Source organism: Podarcis erhardii (genome assembly GCF_964252035.2).
Source record: "Podarcis erhardii genome assembly, chromosome: 14".
Taxonomy (NCBI): Eukaryota; Metazoa; Chordata; class Lepidosauria; order Squamata; family Lacertidae; genus Podarcis; species Podarcis erhardii.
The window spans coordinates 18775941-18794806 of NC_138503.1; the positions used below are offsets into that span (position 1 = coordinate 18775941).

Consider the following 18866-nt stretch of genomic DNA (forward strand, 5'->3'; position numbering starts at 1 on the left):
TCTTCTTCCGTGCTGCTCCTCTTCGCCTCCCAGCTCTCAGAAGTCTTTGGAAGTCATTTCTACTTTCGGTTATCTAGCTTTATGATGGCTTGATAACACTCATACAGCTAGATAACCAAAGACAGAAACAGCCCTCCCTCTTCCGAGGCGTCTTCTTGCTTTTCCTCCACTTTTTCTCTCTATCTCTTTTCTTTTTTTTCCCCCTCCTCATAAAGCTGGGCTCAACTTGGCGGGGGTAGCAGAAGAAAAAACAAGAGTAGCGAGGTTTGGATCTTCGATCTGCCATCGAGAAAGCAAAAAAAGGAGGAGAGAGAAAGAGATAAAAGAAAGTGAAACTTTTTGAAAGAGGAGAGAAGAAAAAGAGCAGCGTTGCACTTATTTAAGAAGGAAAAGCGGGTGAAGGACCTGCTCTGCAGGTTATGGCTGGCAGAAGTCACCCATTGCTGAGCTCTGACTATCTGAAATGAGGCATTTCCCTTGGGGGGAAGCAGCTGGTTTACATTCAAATCACACCCTGAGATATTGGGCTGATGTCTCGCCCTCTTTCTACTGACCAAGTTCTATACTCCTTTTCTGATGCTAAACACCCTTCTTTGGGAAGTGACGTCAACAGGGCTGGCAACCAATGGGCGGCCTCGCATTCAAATCACCTCTCCTTCCCGCCTCTTTTGCTCTTTCCCTCCCACGCCTCCCCACCCAACACGCATTCCGCCCCTTTCCTTTTAGGCAACAATATTTCTTTGAAGTCTGCCATACCAACCCCCAGCCCTCTCTCCCTGCCTGAGTTTAAGGCCTGCAACACAACCCTGTGCCATTTCACTTGGCAGCCAGCCCCATTGAAGTGAACGGGGCTTCCTGCAACGCACATTTCCTCTTTTCTGGGGGGCTCAAAGAAACCCACTGCGTGCGTGGGGGTCTTGATTTTGTTCAATGGGGTCTTCCAGTCTAAACCCTGGGTGCCGCAAATTAAGATCACCCCCTTGACTAAGGGTGATCTAACACCACTTTGTTGGGAGGTGGGGGAGGCCTGGGATTTTGCAGACTCTTTGGGTGGGGGGATGAAATCAGATCATTTAAAAATCACTGGGGATTGAGAGGATTCTTGCACTCCGGAGCACGAAAGAGGAGCCCTTCTCACGTCCCAGGGCCCGATCCAGCGAAAGTTAAGCCCTATGAAGTTCCCTTGAGTTCGTTGGGAGAGATTTAGACACTTGCTAAGGGCTGCAGCAAACGTGCCCGATTATGGCCCCTAACCCATACATGTTTAAATCGCCACACTGAGCTATTAGCATGGGGACAGGGCTTCTTCTTAGGTTGGAACGCGTAGGACAGCAGTCATGCTTGAGATTAAGTTCCAACGAGTTTTGTGGGATTTTATTTTTACTTTTAGTAAAAAAATACCCAAACCCCAGCCAATACATCTCTCCTGTTGAAAACTCCCAACATGTAAAGTGTTTAATGTTGTCTGGATTCCTGTCTCCCAACATGTTTTTTTAAATATATATATATATATATATATATATATATATATATATATATATATATATATATATATATTAAAGCAGAGACAGTTTCCCTCTTGAAACAAACATGGACATGGCAAAAATGTGTGGGCAGCTGAGTTTGGGGAGCCTAATCGTTCAGTATATTTTCTCCTCTGAACGATGTATTTTTCCCTAGAAGAATTGAAAATGGAAAACAAGTGCCTTGGAAAAAAAATTTCCCCAGTTACGAAATATGAATTATCTCGTATTTTTCTACAGCCTCCAGCCTCTCACTTACAATGCACACACATTGCTGCACGCCCTTGGCTCCAGCGCTCTATGAAATAAGCACCACCCAGAATTAGGAGGCGAGATGATTAAAATAAATAAATGGTTTTATCCCTTTCTTCTTCTTGTAACGCGTCTTTGCTTTGATCTGCTGTGTGTGGAAGACACCCGCCTCACCTTCAGCACCAACGCCTCGCTCCTCAACGCGTTTTAACACACTGGAGCGATCGACGACGAGCGATAGGCAACGTGCTCACAGATCAAACAATACAGGCATTAGATGCGATTACTGTCTGAACCGGCATCAGACACAATCTCTCCTCCTATCGGTTTCCAAACGGTCCCCAAACCGAGATCAGATCCGGAAATGCAACGCGAAGCATGTTTGATTGAAAACGAGCAGAGAATGAAGCAGAAGGTTAGAAGCCTGGGCAAGGGAGCGGCACCTAAGGAATTCTAGAATAGCGAATCAACAGCCTCAGGTCCACCCTTTATTCCGAAATAAAAGTAACATCCAACAGGCCAATGCCAAGCACATTTTCAGTGGAACTCCTATACATGTCTACTCAGAAGACAGGCCTTTTTTTAGCTCAATGAGACTTACTTGCAGGTGAGTGCAGGCGGAGGACTGCAGTTTAAATCACAGCAGGTTACTGATCTCAATGCACCAAGGTATATGTGACTCATTTCCACAGAATCCTAGAACTGTAGAGTTGGAAGGGTCCACGAGGGTCATATTGTCTAACCCCCTGCAATGCAGGAATCTTTTGCCCAACGTGGGGCTCGAACTCACGACTCTAAAATTAAGAATCTCGTGCTCTACCGACTGAGCTATCCACGCCTAAAAAGCCTTCTAACATCACCTCCAGATCACATTCCCTGCATGGAATTCTAGATTGCTGCTAATCTCACAAGGCGGCGGGATCTAACTGACTCCACAATCCTGCGCCTATTTACCCAGAGGTAAATCTCACTGTGTTCCCGGAGATTTAGGTTGCGACCATTAATCCCCTTTTCTGTAACTAAAAACCCCGCTTGAATTCCACAGGACTTACTTCTGAGGATATCAACTTGTCTCTGGATAGAAATGCTTAGGGTTGCGCTGTTATGGAGTGAGTGGGTTTAGGATTGCAAGTCCAAACCGGCTGATATCCAGGCACTAGGCTCACCCTTATGCCACTGGGGAGAGAGAGATCAAAAAGATTCTCCACACACTGGATTCCATTCTAGCGCGCATTCCCAAAAGCAATCCAGCCTTTTTGGATTCTTTTTTGGAATGTTTAAGAGGGAGACATAGATCTCTACTTTTAACCATTTTCAAAATGCTGTTTTTCCTGTTTTCCCATCGCTATGCAGGCGCGCGCGCACACACACATATAGCAATCTAATAATTACGGTAGATAGATTATATTGGGTAAGGGGGTCTTTCTTATCTCCGGGCTCTTGACCTGCACAAAGCACCAATGGATATGATCTAATAGCTTATTCTACTTCAAAAATTAAATCAACATTAAATCAACATTCTCGCGTGATTTTTCCCCCCTATAAAGATTTTTTTTAATTAAAAAAAAACTAGCTACAAGGCTAATGGCTAGTTTAATAAACGACCTCGGAAGTAAATTCCTTTTATTTCATCAAAGCTTACTTCCAGGTAATGTTAGGACTGAAGCTCTAAGGAAACACTAGAGTTCTCTGAATACCCCCGGGCAAAATCTTTACGCACCGCCTTCCAGGTACAATGGAAAAGGGACCTTAAGGGGCTCTCAGACCATTCCATAGGTCAATCAATACACTTAGACTGAAACTAAGTCAGTGGAACAGGTATCCACCGAAAATCCTGACTTTGTCAATAAGTCGTAATTTCGGAGGAGGTCCACCAGGTACTGTGTTCTAATTCCAGAACCTTTGAATGAACGGTGGGATTAGATTTCAGGGACGACGCCCTCCGTCTCCATTCCCCGCACCATTTCTTGGAGGAAAATTAGGCTCCTTCACTCTCCCCCCCCCCTCCGTTTTCTTTTAATTTTGACTCGGAACAAACACGCTTTAAAAACACCGCTCGTCCTTTCCGAAGAGATTCCCCCCCCCACACACACACACCCGAATGGTACACGCGTTGTTGCCGTTTGAAAGGATCTGATTGGGTGGGACTGAGAACGTGTGGATCAAACCGGAGTGAAAGCAGTGAATGGGATCTGACTTCGGATCAGAAGCAGATCTGCAACTCCCTCCCCTCCTCCCACGGCCTAATCCAGTGTATTTACAAGACAGATTGTTTTAAAGGTCTAATCTTGAATTAGATTTCTCTGGACTAGAAGATTGGTGGGAAAGCGGGGGAAAGATACTGAACATTGAGAATTTGGGGTTTTCAAACAAAATCCAAATATTACTGATCCTCTCCCCAGGTCCAGGGGGAATTGTCGTAGATTTTCCTAAAAGAAGGAGGTGTGGTTCTCTTTAGTAAAGGGTGATTATCCGTGGCTGGCTAGTAGGTCCCTCCGCTTAGTAGCCATCCCTAAAATTCCACCTTCCCGAATGCCATTTCCCAAATCCTCACACTTCTGTATAGAGTCTTAATGTTCTGCGCCTCCCCTTACATATTTCCGTGAAAAGATAAAACCTTTCCGCCTGAGTCCACGTCTGTTGCCCGCAGGGCCCGGCACCTTTGCAGGAGCGAAATGTGCGGTGGAATGGTGGGGAGGGGTGTGGGGATGATGCACTCTCAATTTATTTCATTTTGCGTGTGGGTTGCAAGCGAAGGTAAGGGAAGGCCCATCAAGTTCCGAAGATTTCTAGCGAAAAGACGTTCGGAATGACGTTCTGGGTTCCACGGACATTCTATTCTGGGGTTTGCGATTGAATCAAGGATGGGGAACTGGTGAAACACACACAAACACACACACACACACACACACACACACACACACACACACACGGGTGTTATTGGACCCCCAACTCGCATTAGCGCCAGGCATCATGTGGAAAGTGGTCAGGGATGATGGGAAATGTAGTCCAGGAAGGATCTGGAAGGTCACCGGTTCCCCTTCTCGGAATAAAACGAGGCGCGCGCCGCCCCCCCCCCAACCTGGCCTTGTAGAAACGCGCCGCTCGTTTCTGCCTGTACTGTTGTTGTTGCTTCTCCTCCTGCGTGGAAAACAGAAGCAGGCATCTCAAGGCCAAGCGCGCGATATTTCCTCCAGCGCCTGAACAGGATGACCGTAAAACATGCAAGGAAAATCCTTGCATTCATTATTTCTCTGTGCGCAAATACGCAGAAACCACTTGGACGAGCTGATTTCTGCCGCCCCCCCCCCCGCCCCCGCTCCATCACACAGGTAGCTTGCAAGCTAGGCAGACGATTCGATAACCTAAATCCAGAACCGACAGGTTCTGCCACAGTCAGAGTGTCTTAGCCTTTAAGGTACTACAAGACTGTTTTTGCTGCAACCGACAGACATGGCTACCCCTCTGCAAGCATGCTAAATCTAAAACGTTGTCGTTAACTATTAAATGCGTGTGTGTGTGTGTGTGTGTGTGTGTGTGTGTGACACAGAGAGAGAGAATGGCGTAAAACACCTATATCGAGCCTATTACGGAGTATTGACTTGTCTCCTCTAGTCAATATTCTCTGCATCTGCCCGTGCAGTTCAACAGTATGTTTCAAATCGATGCTAAATGCCACAGGATCTCTCTGCTATGGGGAATGGCTGTTCTACGTGTGCGTTGAATCCGGATAAAACAGATTTGTTAGCTGAGTGGGTGGGTGGTGGAAATAAAGAAAGAAGATATGTGCGGATGGATAGATAGAATATTGATAGAGAGAGGGAGTGAACGACGGGTAAAAAGAGGGGAGGGAGAGATGAAGGGAAGGAAATAAGGAATTTAAATATAATCTAAATAAATCAAATAATCCCTGGATCAAACCACTATTTCCAGAGGGGGGCTTCGAATCCACGGAACAGGAAGAAGGAAAGGAACCAAGGAACGCAAGAAGCGACCGGACCCGCTTTTGCCTGGTGCTAAGCTACTAGCCAACCTGGTCAAGCAGTCATTCCTGCCCCATTTCTGTCCAGCACTTTCCTTTCAAACCCCCACCATCATTCAGCAGGTAGGCTAGCTCCGGCCAGGCCCGGGAAAGTCTTGCCAGCAGCCTTAGGCCTGACGTGCTGGTGCTGTCTCGCGTTACGGATCCTCCGAGAGGCTTTTGGAAACTGGGAGCACGCCAGCCTTCCCGCAGCCCCAATGAGAGGTCTCCTCCCTCGGGTCTCCGGATGGGAAAATGCAGTTGGGTACTAACTCTGCCGCGGAAGACAATTCCCTACTTCTCCACCGGCTGCCCAAGAATGAAACGTTGCCTAAATCCGAGGGCGAAGGCACTGGCCAAGGTGCTGGAAGCTAGCTTCCCTAACGTGCCTTCGTTGCCGCCACATATTTGCATCATCTGTTTACCATCTTTCCCCCACTCGCCTCTTGCAAAATAAAATAAAATCTCTTTATGCCTCCTCCGCTCCCTCCTTTCTAATACAATGGGAAATTTTCTGGTAAGGGACAGTAAACAAATAGCAAAATCGTGCATCAGGTTACATAATAAGAAATTCTTCCTTAAAAAAAGAAAATACTAATCTAGGTATAATCAGCCTCTGGCTAGAGCTATTTGTAACGGATGGAAAATGAACGGTCCCCTATTAAATAAATATTTTTCCCCTCCTCGGAAATTATAAAAGATGAAGAAAACTTCCAGAGCGGTGGCAACCCTCTTAGTGTGTTGTTGCAGAGGGTCTGGTGCCACCTTAAAGACTGAAACTGCACCCCTAAACCCACTTATCTGGGAGTAAGACCCACTGAACTTGGGAGGTGTACTTCTGATTAGAAATGTATAGGATTCCACTCTAACAAATCGATTCAGACTCCTTCACTCTTCCACCAGATCATCAAAGCTAGATGCAATTCGACTCTAATTGAAACAACAAGTCACAGCTATTGGTTGTTTTACAAGGATTGTATTTAAGGTGGTTGCCAACCTTCCCGAAGAGGGCTGCAGACTTTCTTTCTTTTCCCTGGCCTCCAAGACTTTGGTAGACTGCAGGGTGCCAGTCTAACAAGGCCCAACTCGGATCCATCAAGCGTCAGTACAAAGACAGAGTGTCCTAGCTGCAGCCACGTCACCGCCATCCCCTACCTAGGAGTAGTAGGTGGGAGAAGATTTCAAGCGCGCCACTAAATCCAAAAGGCATTTTTCAAAATCCCTCCTACACCTCAGACGCGTAGCTGAGCCCGATTCTGGGAGGTGAAGAATGGCTCTTCATCCAGCCCAAGAGGAGAGCAATGGGTGGAAGACGGAGAGGAGATACAGGGATGAAAATGAGGGCGAAGAGAAAGAGAGAGAGGAAAGAATCTACAACCCCACTTTCTGGGAATGTGCCCCACCGCAGCCAGTGTGGCTGCTCTGAAGTGAACGGGTCCGTGTTGGAAGACTGGACGGGTCAGATCTTTCCAATACTGGGGTGCCATTCAGGAGAAATGTTCCCCATCCCTATAGCTGTGAAATGGGCCTAGGGAGCAAAAGCTTTCGCTCCCTTCTAACAGCGTAAGCTTTGTGCTCCTGCAAAGGAATGCTTTAAATGTGGGGATTTAAGGGTGGCGGGGAGAGGGAGGCGTGGGGAGGGGAGGGAGGAAATCGCGTGGAAGTCCCAACAGGGAGCCATGTAACACGGCTGTCTGTCTGTCTGTCGGTGCGCTGGTGCAGAAAAGGCAGGCCGAGCTCGCAGTCGCCGGGGCCGCAGGCTCGCGGGGGAGCAGGCTCGGCAGCTACCACGCTCACATGGCGGCCGCCAGATTTCCCCGGTGATATTTCTCCATTCTACCCCTCTCCCTCCCTCCCTCCAGCATGCTTACACAACCCCCCTAGGCTGACTGTGTTCCACCCCGTGTCGTTATTTCAACGCCCAAAAGCACAACACATAGAGAGACGCACACCAGAGTAGGTTTTTTTTTTTTTTTTAGCGTTGCAAAATCATAACACAGAGAGAGAGAGAAATCGTGCCTGGTTTTACTGAGATGAGCATTTTTTAAAAGGCTCCCAACCAGCCAGCTAGAAATAATCGCAGCCCCAACCTCACCGCACTCGCTTTCCAAGACATTCAAAATTAAAGATGCCCTCCTGCTCTCCTCTTCTCCAAGAAAGAAAGAAAGAAAGAAAGAAAGAAAGAAAGAAAGAAAGAAAGAAAGAAAGAAGAAAACTACACACATCATCTCTCGAGGTCTTCCCCCTTTTTTTATGCCTGAGCATGTCTGACGTCAGGTCTTCTTTAATTAGGGGAAAGTTATTTTTAGCCAACCTCGAATAACCACACACACGCTGTTTTGCTCGGTGGACTCAGTCAGGTGAATCTCCTGGTTTGTGCTGGGTCCCCTCACGTCTCTCTTTGCCAACTTCGCACCGCAGATCTCGAAGGGTTGGGGGGGATATTTTTGGAGAAAGAAGATGCGGGCTGGTTGGGGAAAAAGTAAGGGCGGTGAACTGGGCAGCCTCGCTTTGCCGAGTAATTAAGAGTCCCATCATGAGCGGTGTAAACGCGGCCGCTCCAGAAACGGAGTAGAAAGCTGAGGGAGAGAGGAGGGCCAGAGTGTGTTTGTTTTTCTCTTTATACTGCCTTCCAAACAAGCGTCGGGGAGGGTGAGGGGACCGTGATCTAGACAGGAATGCATATCCTTTGAACGTCTGGCCTGTTTTGAGGGGCGCAACTTAAAATATCATATGCTATATCCCCAGGCACACGCTCAAGGCTGAGGCCTAATCGGTGGAAATCGTTCTAATTCACTATTATTATTTTAACTGACTCTGAAAAATAAGAGGAAGAAAAGGAAGGTAAGGAAGGAGAAACGACACCTAATAAAATGAAAGTTAAGCAAAGGCAATAAATCCAGACGCGCTTGCATTCGCTGCTACCTAGATAGCAATGCAGCGGCTGTAACTTGCGATAGAAAATATATCCAAGTTCCGCCACCCCCACCCCCACCCCCAACGTTAGTTAGGGTTTCTGCCTCCAATAACAGAAAATTAAAGGATTCATTCTTAGTGGCTGTCCTCATTTCGGTAATGTATGGTAAGCAATACTTCTAAATGGGATGCTCTCTAACTCTGTGTTTTCAAGGCCAGACATCATGTAAAAAGTGCAATTGTTGTTGTGGTTATCATTATCATTCTCTCAAAAATATCCACTATAAGCCTGGGATATTTCACACGTGTCTTGAAATCTGTTACTCTTTAATATATATAAATATTTTGCACCATGGGCATGGAAACACTACAGAACCTATTTTGTTTGTTAAGAGAATTTGCAATATTATCCATCCCATGCAAATCGCACACGCTCACCACAAACCCGCGGGCCCTTCGAAAAGAACAAAGCCTTTTGAAATAACTGGTGGGTGAAGAATCTTCCTAATGCCCTCCTCGTAAATAATAGTCTCAGAAGTGGCTTTTACAATAGCGAGCATTTGGGAGAAGTGGATCGATATCCTTATAATGTTTGGTAAGGACCAGCTCAGAGCAACTCAGTAACTATGTGAATGTCCAAGAAACCAACAACTCGTCCCCTCGTTTCTATCGCGCATCTTGGAAACAAATCCATAAACGTGGAATATAAGCCTGAGTTCCAACAGTGGGCCGACTGAGGCAGCTGCCTCGAACGGTGGATTCGGGACAAAAGACACCCCAAAAATGAGGCATTATTAATATAATTCTTATGTAATAATTATTTAATATAATTCTTATTTACCAGCACCATCATCGCTAGTGTTAGTGCAGTTATTACTTTCTGCTGTTAGTGTTATTAAATGCTGGCGATGAACTTCAAGGCCTCCTCGCAACACTCTTAGTTCCAACAGCCCAAGAACCAAAGACAGACAGACGCACAGTAGACTCTCGGAATGCCTTGACTTGGCAAAGGGTGGTAAGCTAACTTAGCTTTACTCAGAGTAGACCCATTGAAAGCAATGGACCTCAGTTAGTTCATCCTCACTCACTTTAATGGCTCTACACACCCAGCAGGACTAGCATTGGCTACAACCCATATGCTATCAAGGGATACCTTTAATCTGGGACTGCGGGAAGACGCCACCGCCACCACGCTCCTCAACTGCAACGTAACGCAGCTACCCGATCCACCCGCGTGCAAGTACAATCCAAGCAAGCTTTACTCGGGAGCCAATAATCACGCACGGCGCGCAGCGTGTAAGGGGATCGCAGCCTCGAACAATTCCACCCACCCCTGGTTCCTTTGGCTCCCCTCGCCTTCGCGTGCGCAACATCCCAAGACCCCAGCTACTTCCCAAAGCCATGGATGCCTACCTATTTAAAGCTTTTTCCAGCGGGTGGGAGCAAAAACACACTCGCACGCAGACCCGGCTTTGTCAAGATCCAAAGCTGCAACCAAGGAAGGCCTGGGAGGACTTTTCCCGACACCCTCTTCCTTCCTTCTTCCCGAGCGCCTTCTTCTCTCTTCCCCGCGTTCCCACGCTCTTACTTCCCTTCCCCAAACCCGCAATTCACACGTGCTCGTCTTCCTTTCCTTCTTTGCCTCGTTTGCTTACTCAAAGCAGCAAAGGAAGGGGGGGAGAGATATTTCTTCCCTCCCCCGGCACCCTCGACCGTTCCCAAATCCCCCCTTCTGCCCCCCACCCCCTCAGAAACACCAGCAGCTCCCTGAACGCCCCCCCCACCTCACGCCAGACGCTGTTTCAAAGGCGAGCAGCGCCATCACTCCATAGCCGTCTCCACCGCCTCTAACCCAACCGAATCCCCATCTCTCTTTTCTACGATGGTGGGCCCCAAAACCCACAGCCTTTAACGCCTTCCCCCGTGGTTGTGGGGGAGCGAGAGAAAAGAAAGGCAGGCAGGCAGGATTCTCGGCGAAGAGCAAGCAGGATCAGCACTTACACGCGGCAGCTCCAAGCACGGGTGATGGAGAAGGCAGGCAGGCAGACAGAAGAAATCCGTGGCCAAGAAAATAACAAAAATAATAATAATAAAAAGGAGAAGAAGAAGGGGCGAAAGGCGATTGGAGCTGCTGCGTAGCTTATTTCCCAGCCGAGGATGATCCACGGCTTCCGTCTCGCTGTGTGGGCCTCCTTGGCCGGCCCCCCTTTCCCCCTTCTGGCTCTGAGGGAGCGGAGAGAGGGGTGGGGAGGAGGGAGATTTAAGAGAAGGAGGGCGCCTTTAGCTGGGCTTCCTTCCGCGCGCCCAGCCAGCTCCTCTTAGCTCCAAAAGCTCTGGTCGTTTTCCAAGAAAGCCTGGTCTGCTGGCAGGCTGGGTGACGTCAGAGCAGCAGCGTCTTACTCGAGCCAATCAGGGGCGGCTGGAGGAGGAGGGGGAGGAGGAAGAGGAGGGGGGGAGAGGCGAGGAGGAGGGGGAGGGGAGGGGGCGCTTGGCCAGGCTTCTCCACCGAGCAGAAATCTCAGCCTGCCCTCCCTCTCTCAGCCTGTAATTAAGACTCCGGTGGAGCTCCAATTAAAAAGGGAAAGTGGCTTGTGGCGGGGCGGGGAGGGGGAGAGGGAGTCCATTCTGATAGGCTTGCATAAGGACGGCCTTTTGAAAACAGCTCAGGCAGGCTTAGAAGAAGAAAACTAACACTATACCCGCCCACCTGCCCCACCAGCCCCCCACCAGTCCTCAAACCCTCCTGGATAGGGGAATGACCAACGGGGTGGAATTCTGGGCAGGTAAAAGAGGCGTTTTTTGGGGGGGTGTTTGGTTTTGTCGCATTCTTTGCAGGGCGTTGAGAGGAGGTATTGTGGGACGGGGGGTAATGGGGTTTGCTGAGCAGACCCCCAAGTCTTTCGGCATCTTGGGATGGGGGATTGAGTAGAAGAAAAAGTCTTGGAGTGGGAAGGATATTGATCATAATGGAGGGGAGCCTTTTTGACATAACTGATATTTTTGTGACAGTGGTTAGGTGACCGTCTCTCTCTTCCCCTCCTTGTTGCCTTTATAGCCACCCATACATCCTGTCTGTCTGTCTGTTAATTCTCCTGATGATAGATGGGGTGCGCGCCATAGGTCGGTAAACAGATGGGCAGATAGAGCAAGCCAGAGGAACAGCTCGCGGGCACGTTGGCTTTGCACCTGGATTCTAGGAAAACCTCTTTCCCCACCCCACATTTTCAAACCCAGAGAGGCCCCCTCCCCAACTTCACCCCCCCGGTGGGATCTGAAAGCCAGGGAAGAAGGGGGTCGCTCCAGAGACCCTCTTCTCTACTGGCCCCCCGCTTTCTGCCCTTGCCTCTCTCTCCAAGCTACTCTTCGCCCACCGTGGTTACCTTGCCTCGGGCGCTATCCAAATGCTGAAACCCAGCCCCGCTTTCTCCCAGCCTGCCTTCTCCTTCCACCGCGTGGATCCGCCTTCCCCCTCTACCTGTCTCTCCATCCCATTCCAAGCGAATTAGGGGCCTTGAAGAGGCATGGGGAAAGACCAGCTCTCTATCCGAGATCGGGCAACTTCGCCCTCCTCTGCAGCGAGGTAGAAGGGTGGGAGGCTGCGGTAGTAAAGCGAGGGGGTGTAACGGGGAGGTGAAGTCTCCCCCTCCCCTCCCTCGTCCCCCTCCCCTTCCCCCGCCCTCTCCCTCTGTCGTCTGCTTCCCAGGACCGCCGAAGCCGCGGGGGAGGTCTTGCCGCCTGAACTTGCCAGCGGGGTCTACCCCATCCATCAAAATCCAGACAGACAGACAGGCCAAGTTCATGAGCAATCAGTTTAACCCCTTGCAGGCCATTCCAGTGTTGCGCTGGAGCAGACGACACCCCACCCCACCCCCAATAAAACCGACGGTGCGAGGCGGTGCTGTGTTTAGGTGAATGTGGGCGTGTGGACGTCTGAATTGGAATTCGAGCATTTGGAGCCTTAAATCAGTTCCTTCCCGTTTTGTTTCTCTTCTCTCTCTCGTCTTGATTCCACGTCTCTTCCCCCCCCCCCCGTGCTTTCATTAGCCTCCAGCAACTCCAGTCGCTGTCTTATTTATTTATGTATTTGGATCCCCCTCCCTTTTTTATAGTAATTGCAGCTGCACTCCTATAGCCACTTATCTGGTCATAAGGCCCACTTCATAGGACTTACTTCTGAGTAGACCTGTCTAAGCTAGCACTGTACACCTGTTATTATTATTTTATCTCCAAACGTCTTGTTTCTCTTTCCTGCCATGTATGTTATGTAATGAATTTATTTTCCATATGCACACAAAAAATAATCTGCATTTTTCAGTCTGCTCCGCTTAAAAAATTATTATTATTTAACCAATCGTTGCTTCTGCAACTCTTTTCTCCGGGCCATTAATGTTTCCCTACTTGGACTGTAGACTAAATCTGGATATATATATGCATATACATATATATATGTATAGATATATAAATATACGATCACACAACACGGGATAATAAAGAGACGCTATGGTATAAAACGTTGAAACCACAAGAACAGGTATTCAAACCTTCGCTAGCAGTAACCAAACTTCGGAAGAGACAGCTATACAATAGATGGGATAGCTACAAAAATCTTGCTGATCGCTTCGGATTTCTGAACGGGAAAATACAAATTCCCATTTAGAAGATGCTCCGAGTATCACTACGCTCTCTTAGAAAACACCAGGCCCTGCCACGATTTCTGTCTCATTTTGCTTTATGACAAAGCGTCGTATTTTATTTTATTTTTTAAAAAAAAAAAATAAAAAATAAAAGCAACAGCAGCAAATAACCTCCTTCCTTTTCCCCGGAAGTATCTGAGATATCGTTGTGTGGGTTAGATTTAAACTCTCTGGCCGTGAAAGGACGAGCACTGAAAAATCATTGCGTAACTGCGGGGAAAACGTCAGCCAGCAGTTAAGAGAAAATAATAGTAATAATCCCCTTCCCGACCTACTGCCGTTTCTCCGTGGCTGAGTTTATTTACCCTAACAATTAATTCGCCAGAGACGAACTTTCCACGTTAACAGCGCTTCTTTATTTGGAAACCTTCGCGTTTCCTATTGAATTAGCTTTGCTCCGTTGGCGCTGAAATGAAGACGCCGAACCAACTTTTTGCCCGGAGTATTTTCTCACCAGCGCAAAGAAAAGTCCCTCTCTAGCTTCCCCCTCCCTTCCCCCCCCCCCGTACATTTCTTTTCTTTCATTTTTTTTCCTCTCTCTCCCTCTCTCTCATTCATTATTTCTTTTTCTCCTCCTTCTCCTTCTTCTTTTTTAATTCAAGCACCCGGGGGGTGGACGTGCCTGGCAGTTCAACTACTTCCAACCCCTTTTGTCCCGCCCGCCCCGGGGGCTCCATTGTCGCCCTATTGAGTGAAGTTTCTGCCAAAGCAACTTTCCAATGGTGACCGTGGTGCGGCGGGTGTGTGCTGTGTGTCTGGGTGTGTTTAAAGGCACACACCACCGGAGACCTCGAGCCCGAGGAGTCGGCGTGTGTGTATGTGTCTGCGTGGGTCGACCTTTGCTTGTAAAACTGCTCTGTGCTTTCCGAAAGGGAATAGTTGAGCGTTGCAGGAAACAATTCGCTTCGGGATTGTGTGTTTGTAATCTATTTAGATATTGATATAGACACACAAGCACACATAACAGATAAGAAAGTCATAAAGTCAGGGCTGGGTGTGCAATCTTCCTATTTTTACTGCAAGGGGTGTACTCTGCTAAGCTCACAAAAGGAAGGATAATTTCCAACTAATATATCATAGTTTCTATACACATACACACAGAGTCCAGGGCAGAGCTGGTCCAGCCCACTACCTTATCTAGTGCGCCAGAAATCTACTACCACCAAACTAATATCTCCGAGGAGGATGGGGAGGAAATTCACGAGTTATCTGCTTCTCACGGTCAACCAAACCCTCTCAGTCCCCAACCTCTTTCCCTAGCCCCCATACGAGTGAATGAGCGTTTCCTCCATGTCCTCCCTTGTGTGAAAAGGAGAATATCGGACTGCGGTCCGGATGAACGGTGTGCAAATATTACTCCCAGCCTTAAAAACAAAAAACAAAAAATGGAATTGCTGTCCCTCGCCTTTCCCCTTACTCCATGCAAAGCACGGAGAGTTCATATGGAGCTGAGGGAAAGGGCTCCCATATATACCTTACATCCCAATTTTAAAAGCAGGTCTAGACATATTTTTTTTCAATCATTCAAAATCCTAAAGGAGAAAATTACTATATTACCCCTTCTCCTTCCTGCATACAAGGTGCTGTAAAGTCTCTCCCCACCCCCAAACACACAGATAATAAGTTTTTGCTGGCCTTCATCTATGGAGACGGAGAGGGGCATCCCCCCCTTCCTAAAAAAAAAAACTAGAAGTGGCCGACAAAAATGTGCCAATGAGTTGCCCAGAGCTAGGATCCAGAAGGATGTGTAGCGAGAAAACTCTTCTTGACAATCCAGACAGAGTCAGTCAACAACCTTAGAATGGCTTGTGTTTCACACTCACACACACCCGCGCATGCACAAACACACAAGCGTGTGTGTGTGTGTGTGTGTGTGTGTGTGTATTCCACACCCCCTCCTCTAAATCCTAAGACTCCCTAAACGGAAGGAAGGAAGACACGTGTCCGGGGCCACTGCGGCAGCCCAAGTCAATTTCAGACAGTAAAAGGTCAGAAATTCCACTACAGGACTTGTGATTTGTTGTGGTGAGGAAAGCCCCCCCAACCCCGCTATCATCATTTATATTCCAGGTTGAAAATTTAGCCTTCTTCTGTACCCCCAAGACAAACACCCCGAGATCTCCTTGACAGCTCCTTAGCCAAGAACCCTTCTAAAAAGAAAGAAATGAAGAGTCATTTTCTCTCTACTGTGTCTTAAGCAAACGCCACGCAATAGGAACCACGGTGACCTTACCTTGCCGGAGAGGACTTGGCGACCCCGTCCGCTTTGCTGGATCTCAGCTCTCGATCTCTCTTCCTGGGAGGGGGGGTCCCCTGAGTGTTCCCCCTCCCACAAATGGAGGGTCCTTTTTAGAGCTCCCTCCCTGCGCTCCTCAGTCTCTGTGTCTCTCTGTGCAACTGAAGCTCCGTCGCTCGTCTCCCGAGCAGAACAACGAAGGCTGATTTCCCCCCACCGCCCCTCTTCCCTCCTCACCTCAGAGGGAGGCGGGAGGACGAGGAGGACTGCGGGGAAATGTCATTTTAGGATGTGGGAAGCCTGTAAGCAGGTGCCATGTGGGGCCAGAGCACCCCACGTAGGTCTATACGTCACCTATAAAAAGCCCCCGGCGCCTCCTTTCCTCCGAGGCTCCTGGCTCTTGATGCTCGCCTAATAAATATATGAATATCTATAATAACAAGCCTCGTCGCTCTTTTTCCTTTCATTATAAGAATAAATGGGGGAGAGAAATAACTTACAGACTTGTGCTGAGGAAGGAAGAGAGGCAGAGGTTGGGTGAGTGATGGGGAACATCGCTGAAATATTTGGGGTGGGAGGAGAGGGGCAATAGTTGGCGTCCAAGGATGGGGGAAAGTTTGGAAAGAGAAAAGGGAGAGGGATGCCAAGTCCTCGAAAAGGCAGGAAGAAGAGGCGGCGTGGGTCGCAAAAGGCGAAGAGGGGAACTAGGTGGGGGAAACTCTCAAGTATGGGGGTTTCTCTCTTTGCCCCACCTCGAGAGAGAGAGTAGAGAGAGGCGGGGGTCTCCGTCCATCGAGGGGTTTATTCCAGCCCTCCTAGTAGCCTAGACTGAAGAACCACCTCGAGAAAGCTGCCCCGTTCTCATTCCAGCCCTGCCAACCGAGTTTTGGCAATGCGAGCGAGGCGGCGTCCACACGCTCCGCTGGACTGGATTGCGGAGCCTGATGCGGAGCGAGGCTTCTTCTGTGGCCGCCGCCGCCTTCCGGAGCTCGCGGTCTCCTGTCCCGGTTGGGGCGCTGCTAACGCGAAGAACTCCACAGCCCCCTGCCTGCCCCCTAACCTCCGCTCCCCCTTTCCAGTAGTCCAGAGTTTCCCCACGGGCTCAGGCTCCCTCCGCGCTGCGCGCTATCTGGGCATTTCTGCCCACGGGCAGAGCACACTATCCTCACGACTGGGGTGACGGAACCGGGGGAAGGGATGCGTGCACACCATAAACGGATGGGGAGCCCAGTTCGGAGGAAGGGAGAGACGACGGGCAGTTTTCTGATCTGAGGTCTGCGTCCTCACTCAGCCCCGTTTCCCTTACGCACCCAGTTCCATTATTCGCGCTCGCGTGTGTTTGTGTGAAAACAGTGTCCATAAAGAACGGCAGATGAGATAGACGGCTGGAGAAAAAGACAGGTCGGTCTAAGTTACACACACACACACACACACACACACACACACACAACCTGCCTTATAAACACGCCAATAGTTTGGATGGAAGGAGGCACACCTATTGGTGTGTATGTGTTACAGGGACTGTCGATTTACATTCGTATAATTGTTTTTATTTTTTTTATAACACGCCTGTGTGTTTTTGTGTGTGTGCATCTATCTGTTGGCGTGTACGTGTGACTAAGTGACTGACAGTGACGATACATCATTGGTTTTATTTTTCTCACGCCTGTGTAAATGTGTGCGAGAAAGCACGTGCTCGTGTGTAGCAACAGTCGCCGCATTTTGGACAGTGACTATCACACGCACACACGTGCGGATGTAAGAGGCCGGTTTATAATATCCCGTTGCTGTTGCAATCAAAATACTTCAGTTTCTACACTGGAACAACTTTTCAACACGAAGCTGTCAAAGTCCAGCCTTTCGCCTCTGCCACTTCCTCACCTAACACACACACACCCTCCTTGCAAACCAGGGAAAGCTGTCTAATATAGATTTCCAGTACTTGAGGAAGCAATGTTCATGTGAACTTCCTGAGACGCGAATGGTGCCGAACGTAGTCTCCGCGTTAGGAATGGACAAAATTGCAATACGCATGCAGGCGCTATAGAGCAGCTGAATATCCACATTGTGGATATGTGATCGCTTTTCTTATCGCTTTTATTAATATAACCCCCCCTTCAAAAAAAAAAACACCCTTCTCCCGTTCTGTTTTGCAAGTATCATGCGCTCTCTCTCTCTCTATATATATATATATTTAAAGAAACATCAGAACAACGCCGTTTGAAATTTTGGGTTGTATTTTGAGTGTTCTCAAATAGCTTGGCTTGATGTACTATGTTCTCAAGAAGAAGCAGAACAGAACCGAAACGTTGGGATTCGATCCAACCCAAATTTCAAAACTGTCTCTGGTGCTTGTGATCGTCGAAACGGATCTCTCTCTCTCTCTCTCTCTCTCTCTCTCTCTCTCTCTCTCTCTCTGAAATCAATGAGACTTCATAGACCTCAATTTTGCCCGGAATGCTTTTCCATCGCGCCCTGCCCTGGCCCATTTCTTCATCTTCCTTTATTCCATAAACCTTTCCTGCCCGGCTTCTCCTGCCAAAGGGCTTCTAGAAGAGTTGGGTGGAACGGACGTGGGCTGCAACCGAGAGAATTAAACCAAGCTCGGAGCTATGAAATCAAGAGCTCGAGAAGTTGGGTGCCAAATATAATATACCACCAGCAACATCCTAGCATGGTCTGGGAGGTCTCTTTGCCTCCTTCCCCCGACCTAGAAAGGTAAGATTCGGTCTCCCTCCCTTGACAGATCGGATCCTTTGGCTTATCCAGATCCACATATCCTGTAATGGAATGTCTAGGGACACTTCTGGGGCATCAAGCGACCTTCCTCACCCCCCCCCCTTTTTTTTTTTAAGATGATCCCCTGAGTGAAAAAGGGCAGGGAAATAAAAGCAAGGAGAATGGGCGAAGCTCTTGACCCCTGACCTCCGGATTCTGTTCTCTTCCCTCTGAAGCCGCCCGGGAACAAAAAGGGACCGGTTTGTTTCAATGAGAAAGGGCAGTCGAGGTTAAACAAATTCCCTTTTCTGTCAATTGTCTGGCCTGTTTATTGCAATCACGTTAAGGTAATATGCTTGTTTACTTCTCTCCAGGGTTGGGTATCGTCTTCGTCGTCGTCCCGTCCCCCCCCCCCCCATGCCCGCCTTGTTTGTTCTGGGGGGGAAAGAAAGAAAGAAAAAAGAAATCTCCCTTTTCCTGGAAGATTATTTTCCTAGTGGTGACTA

General features: G+C 48.5%; 1 long non-coding RNA gene across 2 annotated transcripts in view; it reads right to left on the reverse strand.

Annotated features, from left to right (window-relative positions):
- The window catches only part of LOC309328927, a 96610-nt gene extending 80659 nt beyond the window's left edge, over positions 1-15951 (reverse strand). The window contains exon 1 of one of the 2 annotated variants that reach the window (XR_014150895.1): positions 15640-15951. This is a non-coding gene — a long non-coding RNA (uncharacterized lncRNA). Of the gene's footprint in view, positions 1-10713; positions 11022-15639 lie in introns of those variants that run through there. The other variant, XR_014150896.1, reaches the window with a different exon arrangement.
- Between the last annotated feature and the right edge of the window lie 2915 nt (positions 15952-18866).